The 24,379-nt window shown below is 38.0% G+C and overlaps 1 long non-coding RNA gene across 1 annotated transcript in view; it reads left to right on the forward strand.

Annotated features, from left to right (window-relative positions):
• The window catches only part of LOC140238471 (uncharacterized), a 106,322-nt gene extending 84,174 nt beyond the window's left edge, over positions 1-22,148 (forward strand). The window contains exons 2-3 of the long non-coding RNA XR_011901915.1: positions 7,483-7,629; positions 22,076-22,148. This is a non-coding gene — a long non-coding RNA (uncharacterized lncRNA). The remainder of the gene's footprint in view (positions 1-7,482; positions 7,630-22,075) is intronic.
• Positions 22,149-24,379: the final 2,231 nt, after the last annotated feature.

Here is a 24,379-nt window from a genome sequence, read left to right on the forward strand (position 1 = left end):
GATCGAAGTTAGAGCACGAGGAGAATTTGAAGTTTGAAGAACAACAAAGACCTTCACAAGACAAGACTGAGTGATAGTGAGAGGCCGTAATTACCATCTATTAACTCTATTTCAATTTCAACTATTTTAGTTAAAAGCATATGTGATTGTGACGTGTTGATCAAACATTTCTAGAGACAAAGTGAGGGTGGATGTCCCAATACGTATCCGGGCACTTACCCCCTGGGCAACCACCCTCCGGATAACTACCACCCGGATAATTACCCACCAGGTCTATTCCCCCTTAGGGCAACTACCCCCCGGACAACTACCCTCCTAGGGCAATCACCCTCCAGGGCCATTACCCCCTAGGACAACTACCACCCGGTCATCTACCCTCCTAGGGCAACTGCCCCCAATGGCAATTACCCCTAGGACATCTACCCCCCAGATAATTACCCCCTTGGTAACTACCCCCTGGATGACTACCCCCCGGATAACTACCCCCCAGATAACTACCACCCGGATAGCTACCCCTTGGATAACTACCCCCCGGATAACTACCCCCCGGATAACTACCCCCGGATAACTACCCCCTGGGTAACTACCCCCCGGATAACTACCCCCTGGATAACTACCACCCGGATAACAACTCCCCGGATAACTACCCCCCGGATAACTACCCCCGGATAACTACCACCCGGATAATTACTCCCCGGATAACTACCCCCAGGATAACTACCACCCGGATTACTACCCCCCCCCCCCTTAACCATACCCTGAACCCCCCCCCCCCGCCCCCGAAAGTTACCACCCGTTGTAATTTTTCCATAAGTTCATAACACCATATCAGAAGATGCACCTTTCTCTTACACTGTCATCAGTTACTCTTTTGGCTTACCATTTTCTACCGTTATATCACATTAGACGATAAACATAGCAAAAGGAGAGTTGATTGCACTGCAATTCATATTCCCTTAACATTAGCGAGGGACCCTTCGATTAAAGCCATAATTTCTGATAGGATCCGGGCACGGTTTTATAAAAGTTATCAGTCCTGATAAGCTGTCAGTTCCACACAATTACCAATCGTTGTAGGTCGATCAAAGCAGGTCCATGGTAACAAGTCAGTGACTCGAGCTTATCAATCACGCAGAACCCATGGTTTTATTGAAATTATTAGAGACTAACAAGATGTCATAACTGGCAACTTTTATCAAATGGTGCCCTAATCTGTCATAAGAGTAAAATTACAGCTTGTTTTACATACAAGTAGAATTGTGCTAGTTTTCAAATTAAATGTTCTCGACACTGAAATCAAGTTCAAATATAAGTTAGTCTGATTAGAAAGAGTAAAACATTACGATTTAACGGTATTTTTTTTTTTTTTTTTTTTACAAAACACCCCTAGTTGTTAACGAAGTCTTTTGTCCTGCACCCTCTTTTTGAATAGATCTATACAGAGTTGTAGTTGACAGAATCCTTTTTGCATTATAGGGCTGCTCTGTTTTATCCCGGCCATTTCAAGAGTATTTTTTCTTTCACAAAAATTTGAAACCTTCTTGGAATAACATGCTCTTTAATATTTCGTAAGGGGTTTCTAATTATCTCACCCAAAAGATGTTTAAAACCTGAAGTTAGGTCTCGACTAAAACCAGACGATATGAAAAAATGTTGCTTTTTTTTTTCCAATTCAAATAGCAAACGTTGTTCGAAAATAACAATGAGAGACGTAATTTTCTGGGGGAGAGCTACTGTAAGAGGGGTGATTGGTTGGAGCCTAATTTTAATAAGGAGTAATTGTCAAGGGAGGTAATGCTCCGCGGTGATCATACCAAGGAGGTGACAATCTCTTCCCACATCCTTGATAAGTACTATTTGTTAATGCCCAATGATGCAGTAGGGCAATTCTGAAATGAGTGTTAACGGTATAACAGTAAAATAGTTACAAAATTGATGAAACAATGCAAAGAAAGCAAATTAAGACAGAGACGAAGTACACAAATAAAGATACAGTGAACTCCCGTTACAACGAACACGGTTATAACGAAATTTCGTTATAACGAAGCAAAACTTCTGGTCCCAAAATTATCACCATTAAAGTCTATGGTACAAAATTCGCTTATAACGAAGACGGTTATAACAAAATTTTCGTTACCACGCAGTCTTTTCTGAGCGCCACTGACAAAGAAAAACAGAAGAAATGTGCTCATTTACAACGAAATGCGGATCGCATTCGAAAATGCGTAGCGGAACAAGCATTTTTATAGCGTCTCTGCATGCATGAGCGAACGCTTCACATCATTGTATGTTCACTCCGTGTATCACGCACAGTTTCCGAGGGGAACTTGCGTTATTGTAATACAATAATCTGAATTCAGATCAGGTTTGTTTCATTGTTCCGAAGTCCTTTGATACAAAACACACAGATTTTGATACAACTAAATGTCCGTAATAGTTCGGAAATGAAATATTAAGCACATTTTGGCGTTATTCCAAAGGTTCGTTAATCCCATGATAAAATATGGTTCTTATTCTTATACGGTTCGTTAGTCCGAAAATGATAGGAATTCAAAACGTTCGTTAATCGGAACATTACAAAAAGAATCGTTAATCCATGGTGGAAAAAGGTGAGTACACTAACAAAACTTAAGAATTGCAATCCTTATAATCGTCTTAAGATAAATAAATCTTCGAAATAACTAACCTGTCTAATTTTTTTTTTCATTAACAAACTTTCTTCGGAATAACGAACCTTATTTCATTTCGGATGAAAAAGCCTTCGGAACAATGAACTTTCTGAATAGTGAACCTTTCTATATTATTTTTTTTTTTTTTTGATTTATAGTTAACCTTCAGAATGACGAACCTCATTTAATTTTCAGATCAACGAACCTTCGGAAAATGAACAATATATATATTTTAACTTAAATTATGAACTTTCGGAATAATGATTCTTCGGAAATGCGAACCTTCAGATAAACAAACCATCGGAATCCGGGAATGGCAAAACTTCGGAATAAGGAGCCTTCGGAGTAACGTAGTTAAGTAAAAAAAAAAAAAAAAAAAAAAAAAAAAAAAAAAATAACCTTTGGAATATCGAACTGTAACCAAATCCTACACCGTCATTTTCTACACATGTGTGACAACACAAACAACTTTATGCTCTTTTTAAAATGTAATATTTAAACGAAATTAAAAAGGTACTCTCCCATTTCACATAGCTTTCCAGCGTATGATGAGGATTCAACAAACAGAAATTTATTTTTATGCGTGGTTTCCTTCTTTTCGTTATACATTGCATATTATTATAACGATATTTCGCTAAAACGAAAAAACAAACAAACAAACAAACAACTGTCGGTCCTGGGCATTTCGTCCTAACGGGAGTGCACTGCACATGAACACACACGAGATAAATCCATTGTAATGAGAGAAAGAGGAAAGGTGAGTAATGAATGACAGGAATAGACTACCTTCACGGTACATGGACAGAGAAAAGCGAGAGGGAAGAGGAAGATGATGGGTCAAAACCAGGGCACGTGAGGCATGAGATATAAGCTCCTCAAAATAAAGAAGTGTTACATGGAGTTGTGGTAAACGATAGACGATTGTGGTTTAAAAAAAAATGCTAAAAGTGAAGTGTAACATTTCTTCAAAATGTCTTTAGTTCAATGGTAAAGGCATTCAAACTTAAAACTTCTTTTATACTACTATCAAGAGAAATCCGAAATTTCGGAACAGTAAAAGACAATACAGATTTAGCGAAAATAGTTTTGGTTAAAAGGCATTGACATTTACTGGATTACCGGGTAGGATATGCAGGGACAGTTTCGTTTTTGATGAACATAGAGTCAAAATACAGAAGGGAGGAATTAAGCTTGTACATAAATCGTCCTAAATGCAAACGATACATATCGTAAATCCTTAAGATGTTGTTTTCATAAGATGAAGTATAAGTATGGCATCTCCATGATTCCTGGCAAATGATACAAAGAACTTCGTTTCCTGTATTATAGTAATAATATTCTTTTTATTAAAAGTAAAAGTTGGGGGGGGGGGGCAATGACCCGGGAGGTAGTTATCCAGGGGGTAATTGATTGGTGCACTGTCCTGGGGGTAATTTTCCTTTTGATAGTTATATAGGGGAGGGGAAGTTATAGGCCTACTTATCCGGGGTAATCATTCACGGGAAGTTATCGGAGGGGGTAGTTATCGGGTGGAAGTTATGGGGTCTAGTTATCGGAGGAAGGGGTAGTTAACCTGGGGATAATTATACTGGTGGTAATCATCTGGGGGGTAGTTATCCGGAGGGTAATTATCCGGGGGGTAATTATCCGGGGGTAGTTATCCGGGGGGGGGGGGGGGTAGTTATCCAGGGGGTAGTTATCCGGGGGGTAGTTACCCAGGGGTAGTTCTCCGGGGGGTAGTTACCCAGGGGGTAGTACTCCGGGGGGTAGTTATCCAGAGGGTAGTTCTCCGAGGGGTAGTTACCCAGGGGGTAGTTCTCCGGGGGGTAGTTATCCAGGGGGTAGTTATCCGAGGGGGTAGTTATCCAGGGGTAGTTATCCGAGGGGTAGTTATCCAGGGGGTAGTTTTCCTAAGGGGGAATAGCCCTGGGGGGTGATTGCCCTAGGAGGGTAGTTGTCCGGGGGGTAGTTGTCCTAGGGGGTAATTACCCTGGAGGGTAATTGCCCTTGGAGGGTAGCTGTCCGGGGGGTAGTTGCCCTAGGGGGGAATTTTCCTGGGGGGTAATTATCCGGGTGGTAGTTATCCGGAGGGTGGTTTTCCAGGGGGTACTGTTCCTAGAACCGTCGCAATATAGTTCCCTGGTTCATTACCGTGATAGTGTACGTGTGATGTTGCAATGATCTAGATGAGGTAACCTTGTGGTTGCATGAGGCTTGTAACTTTTAACCCAGTGAGCATGATCGCAAGAGAGCAAGAAAGTATGAGGACACTGATGGTCAAGTAGCAAAAGAAAGAACCCCGGAGCTCCGGCGGTCCGCAGTTGACGTTCGACGGTTGTGCGAGAGCTCCAGCGTCATGCAACCTATTAGAACACCAACGGTGGCGGTCCTCTCTTGCTCTTTTCATTCGGACATTCCACAGAAATACGGGCAAACCAGGAGTTTAGGGGACCGGACTATCTAAGTACAATACCAGTTCTCACCAATTCTTGATCATTTGACGAAAAAATAACTGAATTGTTGATAGAAATATCGGCAAAAGCATGACAGGCTACCACAATTCCCATAGACGTTGAAGCTCGGCGGGTAACAGCGCTCACGCACTGTGCACTGTGTTAACGCGATTCATGCATAAGATTGCAGACACACACACAGTCCGTCCCTGTGTTTCGTTGAATAATCGCTGCAAAATAAGAACGCCTTGAAAGAAACTATGACACGGAGATTCAAAAAATACACTTTGGATTCGCGTTTTCATCCTTCAATTACAAATTTTCCTCACTATATGTGAATATTGATTTTTGGAGGAGATAAACTTTATTTATTCATCTTTCATTGGGTGAAATTTCAATATCAACATTAAATGAGGATTTTTTAAGGTGAATTTTTAAAGACATGCATGTCAAAACGATGCAGTGATAGCCATTGACTTTGTACGCGTCGAGCTTCGGCCAGAGACTGCGGGAAGGTCATGAATAATTCATTAAGTCCAACTTTCCCGATTATTCGCGAATATCTCCATTCCCTAAAAATCGGCTGTCTCCCTGACTGTTTAGAGACCTCCAAGGCCATGGAAGATTAGATACAAATGTAGATATAATAGACTAGAGTAGATATTTAGATACAAGTATGCATTAAACATGAAGTCAAATTCTCACATTGTATGAAATTATGAGATTTTTGTTCAATTGAAAGATTTAAAATTTCGTGTACCCATTGAGTGCACTTGGGAGCTAATTTATTTATATGTATATTTATGCAGATTTTTCAGTGACTTACTCCTGAATGCAGGTAGGGTTACGGCAGTAATTATTCCTGGCAGTGAACATAAGGGACACATAGGGACCCACCTATGGATAAAATAATCGGAGTTATGGCATGCACAAGATATATGGCGACCATTTTGCAAATAATTACAAAATGCACATTTATATAAATCATATATAAGAAATCAAAATTAAGTTCCTTGACCACACAGGTGTAGACAAAGGAATTTAATTTCTACAGGTTTTGTTTTCTTTTACAGGGATATTATCAGACCATTAAAGATTCATTTATATGCAAATTATGTACAAAGAAATACTTTTATTAGTTACTACTGATGTCATACTTGTGTTCCTTGACATAAAAAACATAGGTTTAGACACAAGAAGAGACTTTCTATGGCTTTTACGTCCCAAGATAGTAGCTTAAATAGGTTATAGCGGGTGTCCCAAAAAATGCGGAACGGTGGATTTTCAGTACTTTGCGTTCTAAAAGCGATATATTTTTTGACATCATTAGAAAAAGCATCTTCCGCAGAAGACAATGATACCTAAACGTTAAAATTTAGTTCAGTACTTTTTATTTTACGCCAATTTCTGTAAATTCAGTCACTTTCAAATTTGCCCTATTTTTGCGACTTATGAGATAATAATTTCAGTGCGACAAGCTATCCATACGGTGAATATTGTGTCAACTCGGTGATCCATGTCAACCAAAGATACAGCGTTCACATTGGGCACGGGTCAGGAAGAAAAAAAAAAACCAGTGTGTGTGTGCGTGTGAGCGCGCGCCCAATATGAAAGCATTATCTTTTGTTGACAGGGATCAACGAGCTTACACAATTCACCGTATGGAACGCTTGTCGCACCCAAATTATTATCTCATATGTCGACAAAAATTGAAGATGATTGCATTTACAGAAATTAGCGTAGAATAATAAGTACGGAATCAAATTCAATGATTTTGGTATCATGGTTTTCTGCGGAAGATGCTCTGTCTAATGATGTCAAAAAATATTTCACTTTTAGAACGCAAGGTATTGAAAATCCACCGTTCCGCTTTTTTTTTTGGGGGGGGGGGAGGGGGGACACCCGGTATAGTGGCCATTTTTAATTTATGAAAATTAGGCATCAATCCACCACTCCAATTTTAGGAAACGTTTAATATGTTATTTTGAAAGCTCTTCCAGATTAAATGCAAGTGGCATGGTTTCTGTTGCAATTTTTTGGGGGTTGACCCCTTTTTTTCATATTTTGAGTGGACTACAGGTCCCAGTGATCACTAGGATTAAACACTCACATTGTGTTAGCCTATTATCAGACACCGCTCTAAAGGCAAGTTGCTCACAAGGTCTTGTTCAAAGGCTTTTCAAAGCTACAGCAGCTAGAAGTTGACTTTGATGTTATACTTGCCTTTGAATTTATACTTGCCTTTAACATTTGCCCTTGATTTCAAACTTGCTTTGATTTTATACTTGCTTTGATTTCATATCTGCTTTTGATTTCATAATGGCCTGTGATTTCATACCAGTATATAACATACATTCCAGGCTGCGACTGCGGTTTTTCTGACCAGACCGTGGAGCTGCATGATGTGCAAAATTGCACCTTCAGACGAGCTGTCCTGGTGGCCTCAAGGGAATTAGAGACACAACTGACAACGCCTTTGCCTGTCTTAGCAGCCTGGACTTATTACTGTAAATACGCATAATGTGGCACGATATGAAGATTTCATTTTTGTCTTTGATTTCATACTTATTAAATTGCTTTTTTATTTCACATTTATATCTTTGACTTCACACTTACCTTTATGCATACTTGCCTTTGATTTCATACTTAGCTTTGATCTCATTGTTTTTAGCTATTTTTTTTTTTTTTTTTGGGGGGGGGGGTCATGTGATTTTTGTTTTGCCATCCGCAAAACCTCATTCTAAACCTAACATGATAACCATAATTGTCACTGGCTATTGTCAACAATACCTTCATAAATCAACGGAGAGCAGATCACGTTCTCCTTTAACCTAGTCATCTTAAAAGCTTTAGGTGTTGATGATTAGACTAGTATAAAGCAACAGCAAGGGTTAAACATTACAACTCCGGGAGGCAGAAAACTAGACAGGATCAACCAACTTGTAGCCTAACGTTTGGAAGATATCCTGTTAGCAAAAATTCACACGATCATGAATCTATCCAGGTGCCAATATCACCTCCATTACAAAGAAAAAAAATGAAAAGAAGACAAGGAAAAAAAACATTAAAAAGTAAAACACCGACATAATGATGCGAAACTTCGAAAGTCACGGTGAGAAAAAAAAATCTACCTTGTCCCTATCTATCACAAAATTCGGATTCCCTTTTCTAAATCTAACTTGAGATAAAATCACTCTGTGCAACCAGAAAAAAAAAAAAACAAATGAAAAAAAAACACACACACACCCCAGTTTTGAGACGTTAAATGATTATTGCAGTGCTGACTGAATTTATACCTGTCTTTCAAGTTACCCTTGTTGGCTGAGATGTAGGGCATTTTTTAGTTGTTGGCTAAATCAATTGAGTATATGAATATAAGAACGACCCAAGTCCAATTTTTGGCCAAAATCAGTTTGACATGGGAAATTGTAGCTTATGCATGGACTCATCTTGTGTGTAAATGATAAGTCCTAATTACCCCCGGAAGTGCCTGAAATAAATGAGTTAAATCTTATATGAATGTAAGAATGAAGGACTTGGGTCATTCTTACATTCATATTATAGCGCCCTCTCTCGTCCTCTCATCTCTATAGCAGAATATCATGTATATGAATCAAAGAACGACCCAAGTCCATATGAATCAAAGAACAACCCAAGTCCATCACACAAAATGGCTTCTCCACAATTATTGTTAATGTTAATTGTCATGACAATATATGTTCTAATTTGTATATACAATGTTGCCTTCCCATCACAGTTAAATAAAATATTATTGGACAAACAAAAAAAATATGAAGTTTTTTTTAGTTTACTCGAAATGGTCTTCCATGGACTTGGGTCGTTCTTATATTCATATACTCAATTATATATACTCTCAGTTTATATGTCACATTTATACGCATATACATTGTGTTTGACGTATTAAAAATGCAGGAATGATAATTGTTATCCTCCATAATAACACTTCAAAAATGCTTCGTTCTCAGAAGCCAGGAACGTCCTTCACATCACTGTCGAATAATTATACTCTTCCGTTGAGTCCTGTAAAAAATCGGCCATCTGTGCTTCACGTGATATATATTATGGTAGTACCAAACAAAACTTAACAAGAAAAAAAAAAGGAGATAATGATAGTAGTGGTCATGACAGTATGAAAATTGGTGATTAAAATGATGATATCGTTAATCAGGGTGTGATGGAAATAGATCATTTCACGTGTACGACGTTCTCCTTTCACGTCATCTGTCATCGCCTGTGTTCCAAATGAAGTGCATGCGCATTGAGGTAGTGACTTCAGTTTGGAGACTAAACGGGAGTAGAAGCCTTCCTGTGCGTGGGATTTTATGCCAGTGTGTGTAATGTACACTATTATGATTTTTATAGAGTTTTATGTGAAAATCGGCACCAAACAGAGGAATTCTAGTCCAGACTATAAGTTAGTTTATCTAGTAGGAATGATATTTTGAACTGTCTTATTTGACTGTCAGTGTCAAGACTTTTGCTACAGTCCCATCTGCTCACTTTTATGCCTGCTTTTTGGAGAGCACCTTACACTATGGACTTGATACGCCTCTAAACTGCTTTCTTCATCCTGAACAAAGCGTCTTCGGAAGGAATTCTGCCAGAGTTAATTCCCTGCTAATCCTGTCACAATAGAGCATTCAAGTTTCTTTTGAGGACAGCTTCTCATTCATCCAGCATGTCAACTGGCCCAGTTTCATCCTCTATCAAGACCAGATCACAATCTGTGGACACTGCCAATGCTGCGATTGTCCAAGAGGTGATAAAAGACATTCTTCAGAGTAAGAGCTTCCTTTCACTGGTGGAAGCTTCTGTCGCCAAAAGGTTCAAAGTGATGGAGGAAACAATTGAAAAACAAAATGCTTTCATCATGGAGTTGGAAATCAGCAACAAAGACAAGTCCCGGCAGCTCGTAGATCTTCAACAGCAGATGGACAAATACAATGACAGCCTTCGTTCACTGAACCTGAACCTCGATGCCCAGAAACAGTACTCACGGCAGAATTGTGTCCGACTCTTTGGCTGCCCAGAAAGGGCCGGGGAAAATACTGACGCCATCGCACTGAAGGTAGCAAGCGAACATCTCCAGGTAGATTTTAAGCTTGATGACATAGAACGCTCCCACAGGGTGGGTCAGAAAAAAGAGCACCCAAACAAGGACCATTCAAGAGGGATCATCATCAAGTTCAAATCCTACAGGAAAAGACAAGAGTGCCTCTCCAAGAGACGCAGACGGAAGGGCAAGAAGATGTCTATCGTCGAAGACCTCACAGCGATGAATCAAAGACTTCTCAACGAAACGCGAACACATGCCAAAGTTGACACTGCATGGAGCAAGGATGGACGAATATATGCCCTGCTCAAAGGAAAAAGACAATCAGACAAAACTGATACATAACAGTGATGATCTGAAAGAGCTATGAAATATATATTTCAATTGACAATGATTAGTGTATGACAATGTCCAATGCTTTTGATATTATGATCCCGGTGGAATCATTGTTGCATTCTGAACTCTTTGAACATTTTTAATTTGACGTTTCATCCCGTTCATACCTGTACTTCTCTTTATGAGCATTTGATTTGTTTTTTGGTTTGCTTTTTATGTATTGTGTTCTATTCTGTGAAATGTTGTATGTGGCTTTCTGTATACATTCGAGGAGATCTGTAAAAACTGTAATGATTGTTACCTTTGAATATTATTTGGCAAATATAATTACTTGTTTTCATGACCTATGGGTTGGATAAATTGATATTCCAGTTTTGTCATATCATTTTTATGGATAATAACCTATAAAACATTGACCCAGATATACATATATTCAATTCCTCCCTTTCATAAAGTTGTTACACTGCTAATGAGTTTAATGTTGAATTTGTGAATCCCACCGGTTTTAGTTTGATTCATTTTAATGCACGAAGTCTTCAATTTTTTTTTTTTTATAAAATTGAAGAACTCTTATTATCATTAAGACATTCATTTTCTATTATAGCCATCTCGGAAACCTGGAGTTCAGGAACACCACTGATTCCTTTTAAATTACCAGGATATAGTTTTTTTTTTAAACGTCAATAGATACCGTGGTCGAGGGGGTGGGGTTGGTTTATTTATATCTAATAATATAGATTTTATGATTAATACTAAAAGTAAATTGTATGATTTTTTTTAATGATACATCTTTTTTTAATGAAAATAATATAAAAGGTATAGAAATAAGGTTACAAAGTTAGTGCGTAAGGCAAAGAAGAAATATTATTGTAATATTTTTAGGGAATCTAAAAATGATATTAAAAATACTTGGAAAGTTATTAATAGTGTTTTACAAAAATCAGAGAAGAGTGTTCCAAGTTTTTTTTATGTTTGATGAAAAGAAGGTAGATGACCCACAAGTTATAGCAAATGAATTTATATTTTGACAATTGTTGTGCAACTGCTTTAGAATCAATGCTCCCACTAGAAAATTCATGTAACCACACTTTTGATATATTTCTCACAAATAGTTGTCCGCAATCCCTTTTTTCTAAATCCTATTAAAGAATGTGAAATTGATGAAATATGTAAATTATTGAAATGTAGTAATTCCTATGATTGTGATTATTTGAATGTTAATATTTTGAAGAAAATTTATTTTATTGTTAAACCATTAGTTTATATTTTTGGTAAATCTATAGAAACAGGAAATGTCCCTATCAAACTAAAAATTGCAAAAGTTGTGCATGTTTATAAAAAGGGGAACTCTCATATATTACAAAATTATCGTCCTATTTCTATCCTGCCTTGTTTTTCAAAACTGATAGAAAAAAGTGTATTTAACCGTGTATATTCTTTTTGTTGTAACAATGATATATTATCTAAAAGTCAGTACGGATTTAGAAACATTTACAATGGCATGAGCATTTTGATCATGTGAAAAATAATGTTTCAAAGTGTGTTGGCATTTTATACAAACTAAAGAATTGCTTACCCCGATCTGTTCTCCTTATTTTTGTATAATTCGTTGATATTACCCTATTTGTCATATTGTCTACCAGTCCGGGGCAATAGCAATCAGTACAAGTTAAATTCCATTTTGAAACTACAAAAGAAGGCTGTACGTATTTGCACAGGGAGTCATTATCATTCTCATTCTACACCACTGTTTAAACAACTGAACATATTACAAATTCAAGATTTACATTCCTACCATACTGCAATACTCGGTTTCTTTTATTTCAAAAACTTGCTACGAGTGCATATAATGCAAATGTTTAATGTCAATAGCAATGGTCACCATTATGAGACCCGCCAAAGTCATGATTTTCATTTGGTTAAAGTTAACCCCACTTTTATTCAAAGATCTGTCAGATTTAGCTTTCCTGTCATCTGGAACTCATTACCAAATAACATTAAGTTATGTCAAACATTAAGATTGTTTAAAAAGTCCCTCAAAAGGTCATTATTACTGAATTATTGAATCATTTATGAAAAGTTGATCTCTCTTATTTTGTATATATATATATATATCTTTGTATTTTGTGTGTGTGCGCCTGTGTGTGTTTGTATGTGTTTCCTCATTAATCTGACTTGTAACATATGCCGGTAAAATACCTGATTAGAAGGTTTAAGAGAACTTACTTCCTCACAAGGCTTCTGAAGCTTTCCTCCAAGTTCTCTTTTTTTTTTTTCATTTCACATTTAAGGCTGTACTCCTCAGTTAAATAACTAAGTGTGTTCTGTCAATTTGTTGTATCTATTATGTTATACATTCTAATCAATATTGTATGCTTTGTATTTATGTATGTATGCATTGCCTGTTTGTTTGTTTTTATCGTAGAAATTAATAAACAAATTGAACTGAAAAAAAAATTCAAACTGGGGATAACTGAGGCCGCGTTTATAAGATTTTGCGTGCCTAAAATTACTGTTTTGAAACACTGTTTCAAATCACAGTTTCGTCAGGAGAGCGTTTATAAGATTTTTCTCCGAGCGTGTTGGGGCTCTTGTTCAAACTGTGCCACTGCGCAACTCACTCTGCGCAGTTTTTCCTCGGCAAAAGGTCAAACAGGGAGCGCGTAAGGCATTGTGACGTCATTTAAACAGTGATTGAGATCGCGGTTGCGTTTATAAGATTGTTGAAACACTGTTTCTACAGAAACACTGTTTTGAAACGCACTGTTTTGTGCGTTTGAAAACAGTGTTTCAAAACACTGTTTCAAATCACGGTTAGCGTTTATAAGGTTTTTCTTTCTTGCTAGAAACACTGTTTGGCCAGAAACAGTGTTCCAAAACACTGTTTCTGGCCAGAAGAAAAATCTTATAAAGGCACCCTTAGTTCCATATATTTGGGCCAGTATACCTTATTGACTTTCTTGACAGGCTATGACGGTAAAATGTTATATACAAATAATTGTCAGAATTTCAGATTTTTCAGAGAATTTCAGTTATTATAGATAAAATGTGACCGTGCATCACAAAACGAACAAAAAGTCGCACACACTGATTTTGCATGAGGACTGAAAATAAGTGAAATGGGTCAACCTGGCCGAACTTGACTTTTTCATATTTTCTGAAAGAACAAGTCTTCTTTTACATCATCCTAAAATTTGGGGTCATAAAACGGACGGGAAAGTGTGTTTTTTCAGCAGTCTATCTTGAACATTTTTGGTAGAATAGTGTGATTAGGTGTGTCTTTAGATTCCCTTTTTCATTTCTAGAAAACCTTGTACACACTCTTCACTTTCAACTCTAATAACTTTTGAAAAGATAGTGCTACTGCTTTAAAAGTTGGCATTAGTTATGGACAGAATGTGTTAATGAGGCAGGCTTAATTTCAGTTTAATCTAATAATCCCTTCATTGTTGTTACTCGGATGGTTTACTTCCTGTTTTTTGTCCCATTCATGGCACAGCCAGCACGGTTTAAAAGATTAAGCGCCTGAATAGACACTGTACTTCAGAGCCTCTTTTCTCAGTTCACACTTTTCCTGAGTTTGTGCTTTCTTTCCAATATTTAGAAAGGTTAGGAGAGTCCATTTGATTTGAATTATACATCAATTTAAAGCTTAAAGTCTGTTCTTTCAGAATATGGTCTTAACCCGTTCTGTACTGAATTCTGGAATTCCTATAGACATAATACAAGGGCCACCAGGTTCCCGTACGGAACGGGTTAACTAAAGATTCATGTTTGGCGACTATTTGTTTGTTTTGGGGTGCAGGGTCACAGATAATCTCTTAAAACATCAGGCAGTAAATCCTCAGGAAATGTTGCCTGCAACGTATACTAATCTCCAACCTTTAAAACCTTCAGTTTCTCAAACAAAGGGTTTGTTGGATCTAAAAAGAATGTGAGTTTGAGACATAACGAACTGCACGTTTCTGTAAAACAATCAGTCTGTTCAAAACATACTTGGAGCAGTCAACCCACACAACAATACAATGTGAAAGATGTGGCAAGACCAAGGTATTATATACACTCTAAAAAACCCCGAGTCAGAACTGACCCGGAACTGGTTCCGTTGGGGTCACACTCCGTTCCGGGTCAAAAAATGACTTGGAATTTGGTCATGAAGACTCCGAATGGAGTCACCCTGACCCAATTCATGACTCTGAATGGGTAATATCTGATCCCAATCCTTGTCATTTCTGACCCGGAACGGTGTGTGACCCCAACGGACCTAGTTCCGGGTCAGTTCTGACTCGGATGTTTTAAGAGTGTAGGTTTAACATAATTCGAAGTGGAAGCAAACTCTTCAATCTGTTTAAAATACTCACTGCTTTTTTTTTTTCCTGAAATATTTTGAACTTGGTCTTTCCACGTAATATTTTCGTCAATAATGACACCAAGAAACTTAGGTTGTTTTTTTAACATTAATCATTTCTTGTTATTATTGGATAAATCGAATAAGGTTGTATCTTACTGTAATTGCTGAGGTCAGAATATTATGAAATTTGTGTGTGTGTGTTTTTTTTAATTGATAGTGAATTTATTGGATAAAAACTAGGAATACACCTATAACATAAAGCTCTGCATTGAATACAACATTCATGTCATGAATATCCTTGCCCGACAGAAAAATGTTTGTATCGTCAGCAAATATAATGGGCTTTAAAACATCACTTACAAAAGCCAAGCCATTAATATAAAGCAAGAAGAGTAATGGACTTAGCACGGACACCAACAATGATATATTGAAATTGCGAAGTACAATTGTCAATGGACACATAATATGCTTTTCTGTTTAACAAATACACAAATGAATAATAACAAATGAAACTGCGAGGACTAAGCTCCGTGCCACACAGGAGCGCATGAAACGAGACTATGTCAGAATTCATCGCGGTGAGTTCAAGGAGGGGGATAGTGTCTATTTCCTCGACACGGCCACCTTATAGGGGAAGACCGAGAGATTGCTCCCTCCCTGTGAAGGGCCGGCGATCATCGTAAAGACTCTCCCAATATCACTACCGGATATCACACCGGAACTCTTTGTTTGTAATGAGTCATGTTAGATTAAAGAAATATTAGGATGACAGCCCATTCTCCCAAACTCACCAAAGCAGCCACAATATAGTTCTGTATTGTTTCTGGAGAGAATCAGATGGTGGTACACTCATGATTCAATGCGCTGGCGGCGACCAGTGGTTCCACGATCGTTGTGTAGGCATTTCTCCTGGTGAGACAGTGAGCATAGATAAGTATTTCTGTTCTTTCTGCAAAGGAAGGAAGAGGAAGGGCAATCCACTTTCGTCTCTTATCGTGATCTGTCTTCAAGCAGGACTGACAGAGGAAATGTGCCACGGGTGTCACTAACATAGATGACTATGGACGTCGGTACGAGCGGACGTGATGAGGAGGAGCTCTGCGCAACTTGGAGCAAAATGGACTGAAATTACTCAAAATTGCGGATATTTTGTGTAACGTAGGTGGAACCTGTCATGTGTCTGTGAAATCTAGCATCTTGAGAATATTAACTGCAAAGAATAACCGAAGCTGTTGGTGGAATTCAACAAGAGAAATGACCGGGAAAACACAAAAAGGTAAACGCGGGGCGGCAGCTACCAACCAGCAACAGCCCACTGGCTCCCCCAGAGAGCCCGGGCAGGAACAACCAGCTCTCGCTAGTTGTGCACCGGACCAATCCGAAGAACCACCTGTGTGTTTAAATTCGGCGCCTCTCGACACGTACGCTGATCACGTGACTCGAAACCAGCGCGTACAGAGTACTTCGACGAATGACTAGGCACAGATACCACCCGAGACTGGTCTGAACTCCGCTATAAGACAAGTCATCGAAAACCTCCTCAAAGATGATGTCTTCGTGAACGAACTTGTTCGTACCATACAAGAAAAGTTGCTCCACAATATGAAGGAGTCCATTTGCCAAGAGGTAACCGACTCGGTTAAATTTGACATTGACGAACAGAATGATGAAATAACGTCAATGAGGAAGCAGATCCATGACTTGCAAGACGCCAATGACGAGGCTGAGCAATACTCTAGACGGACATGTCTCATCTTCAGTGGCATACCCGAGACCCCCGATGAGAATACCGACACCAAAATCATTCAATTTTGCAGAAGTGACCTCGGAGTCGATATCTGCGAGGAGGACATTGACCGTACTCATCGACTGGGCAAGCCGAGCACGCACAACCAAGCCAGTGGCGTCTCCACCAGAGGCTCGTCAACGAAAAACGCTTCACGGACACCTACCCGGAACCTGATTGTGAAATTTGCCAACTACCGCAAACGCGAAAGTGTTTATAGTGCGAGGTTCAAGCTCAAGAATGCAAACAACATAGTGTACATCAATGAGAGTCTCACTAAAAAGCGAAAAGATCTGTTCTGGAAGATCAGGAGCAAATACAAGAAAATAATCAGCAGAATATGGACCCAGGATGGACGCATTTGTGTCAAGCTACGTAATGACATGGGACGTGTGATTGTATCAAGGGAAGACGACCTCACCAAACTAGACAGGTACTTAAATTGAACTCAAGAATTTCTGCTTCAACAGCAAATTCTACAATACTCCACAGCCCATAAAAAAGAAAGTAATATATTGATAGGAATATCTGCGCAATTTTGTATACGAATATATGCCAGTTAAGCTCATAATGTTGTGATTATTCAATACATTTATTTTGTCCAAGTTCCCTGTGTTCGCATTTGTATACGACCTTATAGCGGTTAGTAAACTCTTGTATGTATTACATTTATTTTACTGTATATATCTATCTACCCTACAGATCATTTCAGGTAGATGTTAGTGTTTGTCTTTGAATGTAGAATCGTTTTTGTTTTTATTTATGGTTGAATCATATTTTTGTAACGTTTGTCAAAAACCTGTTAAATGCAATCATAAGGCCTTACTCTGTACAAATTGCACTCAATGGATACACATTAAATGTGGATGTGTCTCTCCTAGGCAGTATAATGATACATCTTATCAGTTTTTTTTTTTAAGTGGGAATGTCCCAGGTGTCTTTTTCAACAAATGCCATTTTGGAACGCTGGTATGAATACTAAATATCAGCAGCCCCACCTGGCTGATTTGTCACAAATGTCATGTGATGATGACTCCTCAGAATTTCATCTGAATTTCCAAAAAGTAAGGGATTAAAAATTTCGCATATTAATATAAGAAGTTTGAGAAATAAGGTTGATGATTTGAAATTATTTTTGGAGAATAACCCATATGAAATACTTTCAATCTCAGAAACGTGGCTCTGTGAAAGTATATCCAACTCTTTATTACACATAGATGGATATTGTTTTGAAAGGAGGGATAGAGACGAAAAAGGTGGAGGAGTTGGTTGTTTTATAAAAGCTAATATTTCATATGTAAGAAGAAGTGATCTCGAAGACAGTGAGCTAGAAATGATGTGGCCTGAAATAAGACTACAAAATCACAATTCAAAGTTACTTGGTATTGTGTATCGCCAGCCAAACAGTGGAAATACATTTTTTAATCGTTTTGAAATAAATTTAGAAAAAGTTAGTGACTTATCAAAGGACATTTTGATACTTGGTGATTTTAACTGCAATATGTTGACAAAGAATAATCTATCGCGGCAAATCTTTGATTTTTGTGATAACATGCAATTTACTCAATTGATCAAAAACCCTACAAGGATAACGCCAAACAGTAAAACTCTCATTGATTTGATTCTTGTTACAAATAATCTAAAATCATTGGAAAATGGCACACAGTCAATGGGAATTAGTGACCACTCATTGGTTTACCTTGTCTTAAAAGAAAAACCGCCAGTATCAAGATGTCCACTGATAACATTTCGTTCATATAGGCATTTTGATGAAGATGCATTTAAGCAAGACCTCGATACCATAAAGTGGGATGATCAGTTTGTGAGAAATGAAAACGTAGAACAGATGTGGTATATCTTCAAATGTAGAGTAAAAGAGGTCTGTGATCGTCATGCTCCCTACATCACTATAAAAGGAAAGTCTAAAGGGTCACCATGGATAACGAATGAGTATTTGAGTATAGCACGTGATCGTGATTATTTTAAGCGCAAATATGATAAATATAAAAGTTTGTATTATTGGGAAAAGTATAGAAATATGAGAAATGCAGCAAATGTTCTGAACAAGAAACTGAAACGAAATTATTATAAAAAATTTGTAATAAGAATTGTGATATGAAATCATCATGGAGAGTATTGAAACAATTGTTGCCTTAAAAAGATTGTAGTTCTGAAATTAAGATTGTTTTGAATAATGAAATTATAGAAGAGAAAGAAAAAGTCGCTGAACTTTTTAATAAAGGTTTTAATAATGTACAAAATGAAATTTTAGGTAATACGGACACACGAAATCTTAATGCAAATGCATTAAAGACGTTACATCAGACTGAAAATGTATTTAAGTTTGTTGAACTTAAGGAAGAATTTGTATTAAAGGAACTATCTCATCTTGATACGTCTAAAGCAGTTGGAGTTGATGATATACCTCCAAGGTTGCTTAGAATAGCTGCTCCTTACATAGCTGGTGCTTTAACAAAGCTGTTTAATTGTTCATTAGAACATGGCTGTTTTCCGAGCGAGTTTAAGATAGCAAAAATAACTCCTATTCACAAAGGAGGAAATCGAATGCAACTAGGTAATTATAGACCCATCTTCTTGCTGCCAATATTGTCCAAAATTCTTGAGAAAGCTGTGCATACGCAATTATATACATACCTGAACGAACAATCAATGTTAAGCGAATTTCAATCAGGATTTAGACCTGGTCATTCAACTGTCACATGTTTAACCCATATAGTAGAGAAAATTCTTGACAATATGGACAAAGGCAGAGTCACAGGTGCCGTTTTCCTAGATTTGAAAAGGGCCTTTGATCTTATACCTCATCATTTGATCTTTCAAAAAATGTTATGTTACGGCATTAATGGAGTTGAATTGGCGTGGTTTAAGTCATACTTCTTAAATAGGCAACATTGTACTAGCATACAAGGGACCATGAGTAACTATCTCACAGTGAGATCTGGTGTACCACAAGGTTCCATTTTGGGACCGCTGATATTTTGTTTGTACGTCAATGATATTTGTAATCTAAATCGCCATCCGGAGACAAATATCTCTCTGTATGCAGATGACACGGCATTGTTTAATCAGGCAAAGGATCAACAATCATGTGAAAACAATCTGCAAAAAGATTTCAATAATGTAGTTCAATGGTTACAATGCAATGGTATGTGCTTAAATGCAACCAAAACAAAAACGATACTTTTTGGCTCTAGGAGAAAAACTCAAAATGCTGACATTTCCATCAAATATAATAGCAATCTGTTAGAATCAGTAGATAAAATCAAGTACCTTGGTGTTACGATTGACAAGCATTTACTATGGTCTTCACACATACATGATATCGTTAAAAGGGTATCAAATACGATTGTTTGTATTCGACGAGTTCAGCATTATTTATCCAAGAGACTTTTAAGAAAGTTATATTACTCGTTGATACTGCCGCATATAGATTATTGTAACAGCGTATGGGGAAATACCTCGAAAGCAAACATCGCAAAATTGCAAAAGTAACAAAATAGGTATGCACGATTAATATTACGGGCAGATTATTCCACCCCACAAAGCAACCTTATCAGTATTTTGAATTGGCAAACAGTGCAACAAAGGATTAAGTACCAACAGTGTCTGATGGTTTTTAAAATATTGAATAATGTAGCCCCAATGTATTTGAATTCATGTATTAGTAAACGACCAGTATATTATTTACGCGATATGCTATTAATAGTCCCTTATTCATTCCAAGATGTAAGACAGATTTTAAGGTTCGCACCTTACAGTTACCGGAGCAAAACTGTTCAACAAACTACCGTTATTCGTTCAAAACTGTAAAACTTTGCAGTGTTTTAAACAGCAACTTCGGATTTTATTATTTTTGCTTTAAAGGTAGGGAATCCCATTTGCATGCCTTAAATGAAGAGTTGTATAAATACAGTGGTATGTTGAAGAGAATATCATTTTAGAAACTCCCATAAAGTATTGAAAGTGGAAGGTAACATTTAGTATATTTTTTTGACGGTTAGATTTTGAATTGAATTGTTTTCGAGGCTCACCGTAAATTCCAGTACATTACTAGGCTACCTTTGCAGACCCATGTACTGCATGTGTGTCCATCATGTATATTTTGTGAAGAAAGTTCATCAACACTTACAAACATTTCTATATATACATTCTTACCACACACTCTATATGTTATTACATCAGCTCTTGTACTTTTAGATTTGTGTTTATAGATCACAAATACAGAAGAATGCAACAAAAAGGCTTAAGTGTGGCTGACACACAGAACTACTGAGTAGTTGAGTTTTGTGCATTATTCAAATTCTAGATAACTGTTGACTTCCAAATTTCTAAGCAGTGGCCTAAGCAAGTCCCCTGAGGTTCATATTTAATGTTTTGCTGCATTTTGGGAGGTCTGTAAAAGGTATCCCGTACCTTTAAGGTTCAGGGTAAGGTGACATGGAAATCGCACATACCATATAGGTTATTTCTGTGACCCTGCACGGGAAGGAGTGCGGGTACCTCTTTTGTTTGTTTATTTTGTCTATAGCGGTGCCTTGATCATTTTTGCATGTTGAAGGTGATTTCCCCATACCACTTTGTTCTAGATGAAGGTTTTAAGTGCAGATCGTAGACGTGTGACATTTTTGTTTTTGTTTTGTTTTTAATCTTGCTATTTTATACACGCACATGAATGACTTTTATCGTACTGTATGTATAGAAAAGTATTATGTATAACACGCGAGCACGTGTATGTGTGTACGTACAGTGTAGGCGCACACATGCACACACACTTCCGCGCGCACACACACATGTACACACACACACACACATGCACGCCACACACGCACGCACACATGTATACTGTTACACACACACACACACACACACGCACACGCATATGCGCGCACACACACACACACACACAACACACACTCACTCATACATCGTCCCATACTTTCTTACACTCCACTTCCAAATGCATAGCGAAATCATGCATGATACATAGTGTACCTGCATAGGGGATGCACACACACAAGCGGGAAGGTGAGACCTCCGTGAGTACCCGTGTGTGTGTGCGTGCGTGCGTGCGTGCGCGGGAGTAATGGCAGGGTTAGATTTTCGGGTTGGTGCACCAACGTGTCTGCGCCACGTGGCCTGCATTGTGTGTGCGTACGTAGGCGTGAGGGTTTGTAATTATTAGTTTTTGTTGGGGGGAGGGGGATGGGTTATTTCACTTTTATTCTATGTAAAGACATATATCTATTGAGATGATTCTATTTCATTTTGATTGTCTGTATTATGATAAGTATTCATGTGTGTAGATTTTAATGTTTTACTGTTCAATAATGTATGAAGGTTAACTTTGTGTTACGATGAATGTTTATGTATTTTTATCATGGGCAGGGCTCTCTGGAAGAGCAGGACCTGCTAGTCTTGATGAGACTACCCTGTGGAAATAAAACTGAAATAATAATAATAAATAATAACTGTGTGTATATGTGTGGTATTTCAGCAATTTTTGTTTGTTTTCCGGGTATTCAGTAAATTTTACTTTTAGTTTTGAGATTGGCAAATGGCCTGACATGTTTTCCTTGATAAATTTAAGGATATTTGCCAATCTATTGGGCCAGGGGGTGTTGCATAACGCAACCTCGATTTATTCGCCGCGTGGTATAGTATTGCCTGGCTCAAACCGGCAACTATGCTGCACGGTACAACACCAATGCACCGGTGGTTGTAAAACACACGCACACACACTGCACACAAAAAATACCGAATACGCAACCCCCGCGCACGGCGCACCGTAAATACCCAAGCCCAGCATGGACACCCCGTACCCCGTTCAGGGCTAGCTACATGCGGGCTACCGTATATAAGCGGATGCCGCAGGTATCTCGGCGGAGAAAGACAGGGCAGACCAGAGACAAGACACAGAACCAGAAACAGAGAACACGCAACGGCAACCGGTACCGGTATCTATACATTCGCGGATTCTCCGTTAAGCAGCGTTTTACCAAAAAGCGAGGTAAGTGTTGCCAATAATTACCATGTTTCGCGAGGCGCAATCATCACAGCAGTTTTAAGCGTCCTGCGCAACAGTACATTTGCGTTTGTTTTGTTTGTTTTCATTGCTAAAACACTTCTTTGTATTGTGATTAATTATGGCTTACTTTCCTTTAAATAAAATAAATACATACTAGCTTTTGAAGGGTCACTGCTTTCAAAATACGTATTAATCATGAATTGAATACAGTGTGCAAAAGTTCGGCTTAGTCGGTAATCCCTTCACTGTGGTTATTTCGACAATAGAGTTTAACATTAAATTTTCCCACATTCGTTGTACAGAACACAGTCTGGCGAGCCTAAGCAATTTAAGAGACGCTAAACTCAAATGCCTCTTTTTTTTCAGGACACACTTCGCCTGGGTGATTTTATCCCCATTTATTCAGTCATATCAGCCCACTTGGAATCAGTTTTCCGTCATTGTAAGCCTCGAATTTGTTCCCTGGGAGTCTGTCCTTATTCAACTGTTTAGTGTTTTGTGATATATCGTCGGTGTTTTCACGAAGTGGCACGACCGGCCAAAATCGAGTAAATTTTCGATTTTAAGATTTTTGCATGTTATGATAGTAAATACCGAGATCTACAACCTGACAAATTTTTGAACCTCAATCTCAAATAATTACGTAATAATAACGACCGTGTCACTTCGTGAAAACTTCGACTGGTCGGTCTGCGATTTTCACGAAGTGGCACGATCGCGGGTTGATAGTGCGTATACGCCGGACGTCATCATAAATCATTTACTAGTTATCCGCCAAACGTCCTCGTACGCGCGCGTCTAAAATGGCTGCGCCCAGAGCAACGGAACCTAGACAGATGAAATCGGTAAAGTTACATTTCGCTCTGTATTGACACTTTAATTGTTCGAATTTTTCACATTCTTGAATGTAGATTTATGAATGAAGAATTAGAATATCAAAACAGCGTAAGTATGTATTCTTGCAGATCACATTGACTTCGTATACATGGCACTGTCCTAGGTTCGTTATCTACGTGTGCAGTCCCACATCTATTATTCGGTGTAAGTGGAGAATAGGCAGGGAAAGTGATTCCAGTTTTATTGTTTCCTGTATAACGAGCTCAAAATGCAACGACCTACTTCTTCCTAGGTGGCAGGTAGACTGATTTAACTCTCTTATCTTACTTGATTATGTCTGAATCTTCCAGGAATTTAGATCCATTAGGGAGTCTATATCTAACGTTAGGCCTACAACTTCAAGATCTAATTAAGATAGTTAACAGTGCTACAGTGTTTATAGTGTTCTTGAATACCGTTGGCGTTACCTGTCCAGGTTACTCTAAAAGTGATGTTATTTCACTGACTACCTTTGAATTCTCAATGAAAAAAAAAAATATTTTAGAGTTACTTCTGCTAAAAGTCTGACGTTAAATCAGGGAGGTCCTCTTCCCACCTCCCTGTCTAAATTCAGGCGTTACCAACTACAATGAAGAGTTTGATAATGTTGTCGAGAATACCGTAACAGAGAATTTGATTTGGATAGACAACAAGCAAAATGCAACGTTTAATATGCTCAGCACCTGAATTCATAATTGTTCTATCATGCTATATTATTAGCCTAAAAGCCTCAATGTGGTCGTAATTGGCCTATACGTGGCAAGTACTTTTGCCTTAGTTTGCAATTT

This window comes from Diadema setosum, chromosome 15, assembly GCF_964275005.1.
Source record: "Diadema setosum chromosome 15, eeDiaSeto1, whole genome shotgun sequence".
Lineage (NCBI taxonomy): Eukaryota > Metazoa > Echinodermata > Echinoidea > Diadematoida > Diadematidae > Diadema > Diadema setosum.